Below are 8,556 nucleotides of genomic sequence, written 5' to 3' on the forward strand. Positions count from 1 at the left end.
CAATATGCCAAAGGTAGCAATAGTTTGATGTTGGTTCTTTTCTTGAGGTATCCTAAATATTTTCCAGTAACACTTTTCTACATACCGCCCTTTCTTCTAACTTCCTCTAGTTGCTGGGTTTTAATTTTCCCTTGTGACATTGCATTTGTTTCTTTGGAGAAACGGATTTTTCTTTTTGTCTTTGTGGTCTTGCAGTGCTTGCCAGAAGAATCCTCCAATCTCCCTTTTCCAATGATTGTTACTATATCCAGTCATGACGACAAAAAGTGACATAGAAACAAGCTCACAAAAAAAAATACTAATTTACTTTAATTGTTATCAAAATAAACCTTCAGACAACCAATAAAAGAAAAAACGCTTATTATAATAGTAATTCATACTCCTTGTAAAAAATCCCCTAGTTACTTATAATAAAATTAGGCTTTGTAAACAAACACTCGCAGATATTCAAGACAAAAACATTCGGTTGTGTTAATTTACACTAGTCAACTGCCGTCTTGAGGTAGGATTTGAGAGTTGTCCTAGGTTTTATTTCTCTTTTTACGTAAATATATTAAGATGTGATATCGATGGTGTTTATGTGTATGTATGTTGTTATATGTTTTTTTCATCGTTTATGTTTCTAAAATGTTAATATGAAATCAGTTTTATCAATTGAAAATAATTACAATTTGCCCTTTTCCTATGCAAAGAAGATTAAAGCCTGTCTATGGGTAGGTTTTATATTATACACAATTATATAGGTAAAATAGAGTTATAAATATTCAAATTTCTACCACAAATATTGTTTTTTTATGAAAAACAAAATACAAGGAAATTTGCGAGAAAAAATAGAAAATTGCGCTCTGAAGAGGCTTATAGCAGTCTCCCATACAGACGATCAAGAGGCTTTTAGCAGTTCTCGGTTATGGAAGAGGATATCCTTCCACTCCTAGATGAAAGGTAAGGAGGCTTCAGGGTAGATTCTTCTTAAATCCCATAACCCCGGTACAGAGAGATCTCTGAAAGAACATCCGGTCGTTGTCGGAGATATCCTTTGATATCCACCCCAAGTTTTGCAAGTCTTTGTACACACTGCAGTCCTGAGGGTCCCAGTAAGATACTGGATCTTTCATCCTCCGGCACTTGTCATGGGTCTGGCAGGAATCATGACTGCAGGGATACCTCTTGGTCCTGGCACAAATCTGCACTCTACAGTACATCTCCTTCAAAGACCCCGCCTGTACCGAGATAAAGGAAGATTATGAGTACAATGGTCTCATTGAATCACCAAGCTGAAAACAATGGATTAATAACATTCTATGATGACAACAAAAAGTGAATAGTAATCCCCAATTGTGTATGATTGCAATTGGTGAGAAAGTATGAGATAAAGAACAAAATATTCAGTACCCTGTTAAAAGCGTTTGATTTGAAAAATTAGTCTTTAATAGGTAAATGATACGGTTACCAGCAATATATATGCTCATAAAACAGTCATGGCTTCTATATCTCCGCAGAGAAAAGACCTAGTCAGAAGGCAACAAAGCCATCAACGAAGTAGGATACAATATTGACGCATCGATAACTGAGCAACTGTCCGTAGCAACTAAAGACTAAAATTCCAATCCATAACGTTACAAAAAAGAAACTAATAAAGTGTCCCACTTGTAAAGTTGCTGCTCAAAATCCAATCCACACCCTCAAAGGGAACTGGATATATTGATAGAAACAAATAACCAGATGTACTGGTTATTTCTAAGCCTAGACGTGGAAGACCTTTCGTAGAAGAGACCTCCATAGCCTGCATACATAAAATAACCTCACAAGTAGTAGAAATAAGGTCTTTACCTTAATCAGGAATTTTACTCATCAACAGATAGTAGAGCACCCACCTTACAGAAGGCAGCCTCAAAAGAAAGGAAACCAATGCCATAAAGGTACAAATTTTGCAGGTAGTAACGGCACACTTATGTAACGGCATTGTTGTCAACCCAAAGTTCTCCCCAAAGCAGAGGCATAAAAACATTCCCCTATGAAGGGGCTGAACCTGCTGCCAGTAACGACATTGTCAGTAATTATGGCGGCAAAGTTAAACGGCAATAAGGAGGCTGTGATGTTAGAGGCGACACCGCTATAAATAGCGACCTATCGCTATTACGTGACTAAGAATAAGAATGCCATAGGAGACGACAACGCCATAAGTACAGTACCGGCACTGACGTCAGTGAAGCCACTCACGCCTTATAGAGAGGTATGCTGACGGCTCTGGAGGGCCACACCCGAAAGGGACTAGACCTCACAAACAACAATTGCAAAAATAAAGCATCATGAAAATAATAAAAGGTCAGTGTCAGTATCGGGAAGATAAACCAGAGGGAAAGGTAACGACATGGGGTAGAAATGCTTTTCGATTTGAAAATCCGAGGGGCTAGGAAACAGCAGAATACTAGAGTCAGCACACAGACATTTGGGCCTCACACCTCACAAAGGATAAATCAAAAGAACTACCAGATCCCAGCATGAGAATTCTCAAATGAATGTAGCATGGTGGATAAATGTGACGCCGTCAAGGGAAAGGCTTGTAGCACGATGGCTAAGAGCCTAAACAATGGGAATACCGAGAAATCAGCAACAAGTAGACCCAAAAAAAATCAGAAAACTAGTATAACTGAGAAAAACATCCCCGAGAAAAAAAAAAATCTGTCAACAAATCCGGAACTCTGGACCAAAACGATGTTGGCTAGTCAGTCTTCAACTAAAAAGTTACTGTCTCTAGGTTAAGCTAACCAAAACTGATGAGTACCCATAAAAATCATAAATACAAAAATGCAATGTAAATGCAAACTTAAAATAAAGCCCAATGCATCGTAATGCTAGAAAACTGCTAGCTTACTTGAATAATACATAATAAAATATGAAAACATGAAAATAAGGATGATCGGGTATGAAACCTGACGCCCAAGCTAGCTGGACTCGCAGGGCTCAGGCTTCCTTGACCGATAAAACTAAAATAATTTTACCCTTTGGGATCCAAATAATTTACAGCTAAATCAAACTGTAAAGATGGGTAGACACTCAGCTTAGACGAAGAATAGGAAACCATCATACGAAGAGCATCTTCAAGATAAACTGATAAAGATCGAAGAAAAAAAAAAAAACAGTAGAACATTAGCGTGAAGCTAAGATCAAAGAAATGAAGCCCGGAGATGTATTGGAGCACCAAAAGGTGATAGGATATGTAACAGCTCCTCACTTATCCTTCCCCATAGTGGATTAGACTAGGTAATATCGATTGGGGGTGTAGATATCTATGGTTATCTTAGGATATGTCCCTGATTATACACAATATCTACAGATAATCCTTCCTGGGGTTGGAGCTCTGTGATACCTGACGGTAATTCTCTGGTAATATCACTCGCAGAAATATTAAATAGAAGGAGGCAGCCGAAGGGAACTTCCATCAGGACGACGTGGCTCGATCCCATATATATATATATATATATATATATATATATATATATATATATATATATATATATATATATATATATATATATATATATATATATATATATATATATATATATGTATATATATATATATATATATATATATATATATATATATATATATATATGTATGTATATATATATATATATATATATATATATATATATATATATATATATATATATATATATATATATATATATATATATATATATGTATGTATATATACAAATATATATATATATATATATATATATATATATATATATATATATATATATATATATATATATATATATATATATATATATATATATATATATGTGTGTGTGTGTGTGTGTGTGTGTGTGTGTGTGTGTATGTGTGTGTGCGTGTGTGTGTGTGAATATGTGTTTATAGGGAAAATAATTAGAAAATATTTATGTATTTAACAGTCTGTAAAACAGCATCGAAGTGAGTTAATGGACTATCAAGAAATAACGTGATACTCTTCTATAATCTATAAATCTAAACTACTAAATTTTAATAAAAATAAAATCAAGCTCAGAGTCAGATTATCATAAAATATGTCTGGGATATATAAAACCTCAATATGTGTTGCCTTCCTATTTTATCCCCCCCCCCAAAAAAAAAAAGATACATCATTTTTCACCAATAAAGAGGAGATGATAAACCACATCGGAGTTTTCAGAAGAGAGAGAGAGAGAGAGAGAGAGAGAGAGAGAGAGAGAGAGAGAGAGAGAGAGAGAGAGAGAGAGAGAGAGAGAGAGAGAGAGAGGTCATTCTCTTCCCTAATGTGGTTGTTAATTCAAGACCTATAAAAGGTGTAAGTTTCTATCGTCTGTTTCACTATTATTATTATCTTTAATCATTTATTCATCGGCGACAATACTGAACAATAATCTATTCAAACAGTTTATCAATATCTGGTCGACATTTATGGGTTTTATGTAAGATTAAGGTAGCATATAATATACTAAGTATATATATATATATATATATATATATATATATATATATATATATATATATATATATATATATATATATATATATATATATATATATATATATATATATATGCATATATTCATGAATTAAATAACCCACAATGGATTTTAAAATGTATTTGTCGAGCTTTCAAAGGGACCATCTTCCTTCATCTTCAGAAAACAAATGGTTATTTTTTTTTTAAGAGTTATAGATACGTTCTCAAGAAATAGAATACCCGTGACAGTGTTAGCGAAAATTAACAGCATTTCACTGAGGTTTGTTTACATCGTTTAACAATTCCTTAATAATAGTTATATTATTTTTGACAATGTTGTACAAAAATATATTTACTTTATAGTTATTGTGATATATATAGAAATTCTTAGAATTTTGACCTAAAACAGCTTCAATCATTTTAAGTCTATGTTTATCAGGCATTGATATTAATATTTCCATATTCATAAAACCTATTGGACGATTAGCAAGTGTCATTTATCAAAAAAACAGAGCTTTTTTTAATATCCTCTCCTAATGGAGTCTATATGTTCTCTTTTTCTTCATTCGAAGTCTACTGCCTCTCGTATGAACATACCTTATCATATGAACCACATTGTAGTTTATATATTCAGGCTTTATTGGCTGCAATTCTTTTCCCTAATCTTGTCAACACCTTAATAATTAAGCTACTTTTATATACCCGAACTATGTTACAACTTTTCAGTCAGGTGGCAAATGATTTGTTGTCTTGGCCTGTTCAAAGAATGATAAGAAGACGTATTAACATCTGGCAATGGTTCTGTTTTCTTCATACATAATATGGTTTTTTTGTTTTTTGGTGAGCCTTTTCAATAAACCTAGAATCTTAGCCATGTTTTTCAAGATGACTGATCTAGTTTTTAATAAATTCATAATTACAAACTTTATAAACCTTATAAATAAGCTGGAAATAAACACTAATTTTGTAGCTCTGGTAGGGCTCGAAAATTAATGTATATATCAATCTGAATGAGTCCCCTTCCTGAAAACCTTAAATTTAGGACATACAGCTTCCGGACAGATTACTAGTGTGTCCAAGAATAGTAACTTACTATCATTTTCTATTTCAAATTTTTAATTTCATGTAAGGATAGAGACTGTTTAGTCTCAAAGGTTATCAATATTAAAAGAACACAGAACAACAGTAAAAATATCATCAATATATCTCACTCATGTGATATTAAACTTTAAAATATAAGGTAAAAGACCTGATGCCAAAATTCCATAGAAAATGTTTGTTGAATTAGGAGACAGAGGGGAACCATGGGGAAAACATATATTTGAGAGAAAAACACACCGTTGCGAGTAAAACGCGATTCATACACATAAAATTCCATCAATTTTATGAAGCTATCATTAAGTACATGTATACTTAAATCTAGGGTATCCTTTTTGTTATTTAGGTACTAAAGTCATTTATGTAGTGTAACTTTGATAAATAAGGATTCAATCTCAAACACCGAAAATTTTTGGGTTTAAAGACCAATACTTCTAATTCTGTCAAAAAATTACAAGTGATTTTCAAATGAGATGATAATGTCGTGCCAACACATGGGAAAGGAGTTTTGCTATCCACTTAGATATATTGTAGGTTACACAATCTCGGGTTGAAGTAATAGGCCTCATAAGTACTCCTTCCAAGGGAATCTTCGGCAATCTATTCAAATGAGAGAAAGATAGTAAAGAAGCCTGAAATTAAGTTGGTAGTATACCTCTTAAGGAGGTATTCACAAAATAAGTGAAATGAACTGCAACCATTAAAGCATGTATATAAAAACTACCGTGTGGTTCATGGGATAAGGTATATAGATAAAAGTCAGTAGATTTCCAAAGAAAAAAAAAACAGAGATTCTATTAGAAGAAATGAAAATAGCGTTGATTTTTCAACAGATGACATTGTATAATCATCAAACAGATTTTAGGATCATGATAAAACTGATATCAATGCCTGATACACATAGACTGAAACTGAATGAAGCTGTTTAATTCTAGATTCTAGGAATATTAATATTCATCGAAGTAACTTTAAATTCGATCTCTTTTTAAATGATATTGTCAAAAACAATGTAACTATTCTTTAGATGTTGCTAAACGATGTAAACAAAACACGGTGAAATGCTGTTAATTTTCGCTGACACTATAAAGAAACTCTCAATAACTATTTTTAAAAATTTTGAACCATTTGTTTTCTGAAAAGGAGGGTTGATGGTCCCTTTGAAAGATCAAAATATATAGTATCATAAATACAGGGGTTATTGTTTATTTTTATTTACAATATACATATATATATATATATATATATATATATATATATATATATATATATATATATATATATATATATATATATATATATATATATATATATATATATATATATATATATATATATATATATATATATATATATATATATATATATATATATATATATATATACATATATATATATATATATATATATATATATATATATATATATATATATATATATATATATATATATGATAAATTTTGCACATTTAGACGTGTTTTTCATATTCAAATAAGCCATATATATTTTTGATACATTAATGTCTGGGTTCTCTTAACGACCTCGGGATCAGAGCCCCACGCGAAATCGCAAAAAGACAAGACTTTGTGTCCGGCCGGGAATTGAACCCTGGTCGGCAAGCTTGTAGGCCAGGAATCGAACCCTGGTCGGCAAGCTTGTATAGATAGTGACTAAACTACTTGGCCACGTGGTTTAGTTACTGTCTATACAAGCTTGCTGATCAGGGTTCGATTCCCGGCCTACTGTGTAATATTGAGCCTCATGATGGCCGCGGGGGCATAAAACAATTAGAATAGCGGCAACGTTATCCCTGCGTGTCGTAAGAGGCGACTAAAAGGGACTGGACGAGGGGGCTGGGAACCCCCTCTCCTGTTAAAGTATCCTGTGAGACAGCAACAAAGAGATGGAGCTGGGGGAGAGTGACTGCTCCCCGCACTCTAGTTTTGGGGTGTTTGAATGTGCGTGGATTTAGTATGATAGAGAGTAAAAGATGTGAGATTGGGAGTATGTTTAGAAGTAGAAGGATGGATGTATTGGCCTTGTGTGAGACAAAGATGAAAGGAAAGGGTGAAGTGATGTTTGGTGAAATGTCTGGTAGAGTGTCTGGGATTGAAAGGGGAAGAGCGAGAGAAGGTGTGGCTTTATTGCTGAGTGAATGGATGACAGGTAAAGTAGTGGAATGGAAGGAGATATCATCTAGGTAATGTGGGTAAGGGTTAGGTTGGGTAGGGAATGTTGGGCGTTTGTCAGTGCGTATGGGCCAGGTAGTGAGAAAAGTGAAGAAGAGCGGAATGAGTTTTGGAATGAATTAACTAGGTGTGTAGAAGGACTGGGTAGAAGGAATTATGTAGTTGTTATGGGTGACTTAAATGCTAGAGTGGGTGCTGGAGAGGTAGAAGGTGTCATTGGGAAGTATGGCGTACCAGGTGAAAATGAGAGTGGTGAGAGACTGGTAGATATGTGTGTTGAACAAGAGATGGTAATAAGTGCTAGCTTTTTTAAGAAGAAAGATAAAAATAAGTATACATGGGTAAGAGTGGCAAATGGAAGAGTAGTAGAAAGGGCATTAATGGATTATGTGTTGATAACTAAAAGAATGTTTGGAAGATGGAAAGACGTGCACGTGTTTAGGGGTATGGCTAACGGTATGTCTGATCATTTTTTAGTGGAAGGAAAATCGGTTGTAGCAAAAGAGTGGGGGAATAGAGTAGGTGGATGTAAAAGGGAGTTAGTGAGGGTTGAAGAGCTAATAAAACCTGGGGTAAAAAGTAAATATCAGGAAAGGTTGAAAATGGCATATGACGAGGTGAGAGTAAGAGAAACTGGTAATTTAGAGGAGGAGTGGAGGTTAGCAAAAGAAAATTTTGTTGGGATTGCAAGTGATGTATGTGGCAAGAAGGTTGTTGGAGGCAGCATGAGGAAGGGCAGTGAATGGTGGAATGAAGGAGTGAAGGTAAAAGTGGAAGAGAAAAAGAGGGCTT

The sequence above is a fragment of the Palaemon carinicauda genome, chromosome 14 (assembly GCF_036898095.1).
Source record: "Palaemon carinicauda isolate YSFRI2023 chromosome 14, ASM3689809v2, whole genome shotgun sequence".
Taxonomy (NCBI): Eukaryota; Metazoa; Arthropoda; class Malacostraca; order Decapoda; family Palaemonidae; genus Palaemon; species Palaemon carinicauda.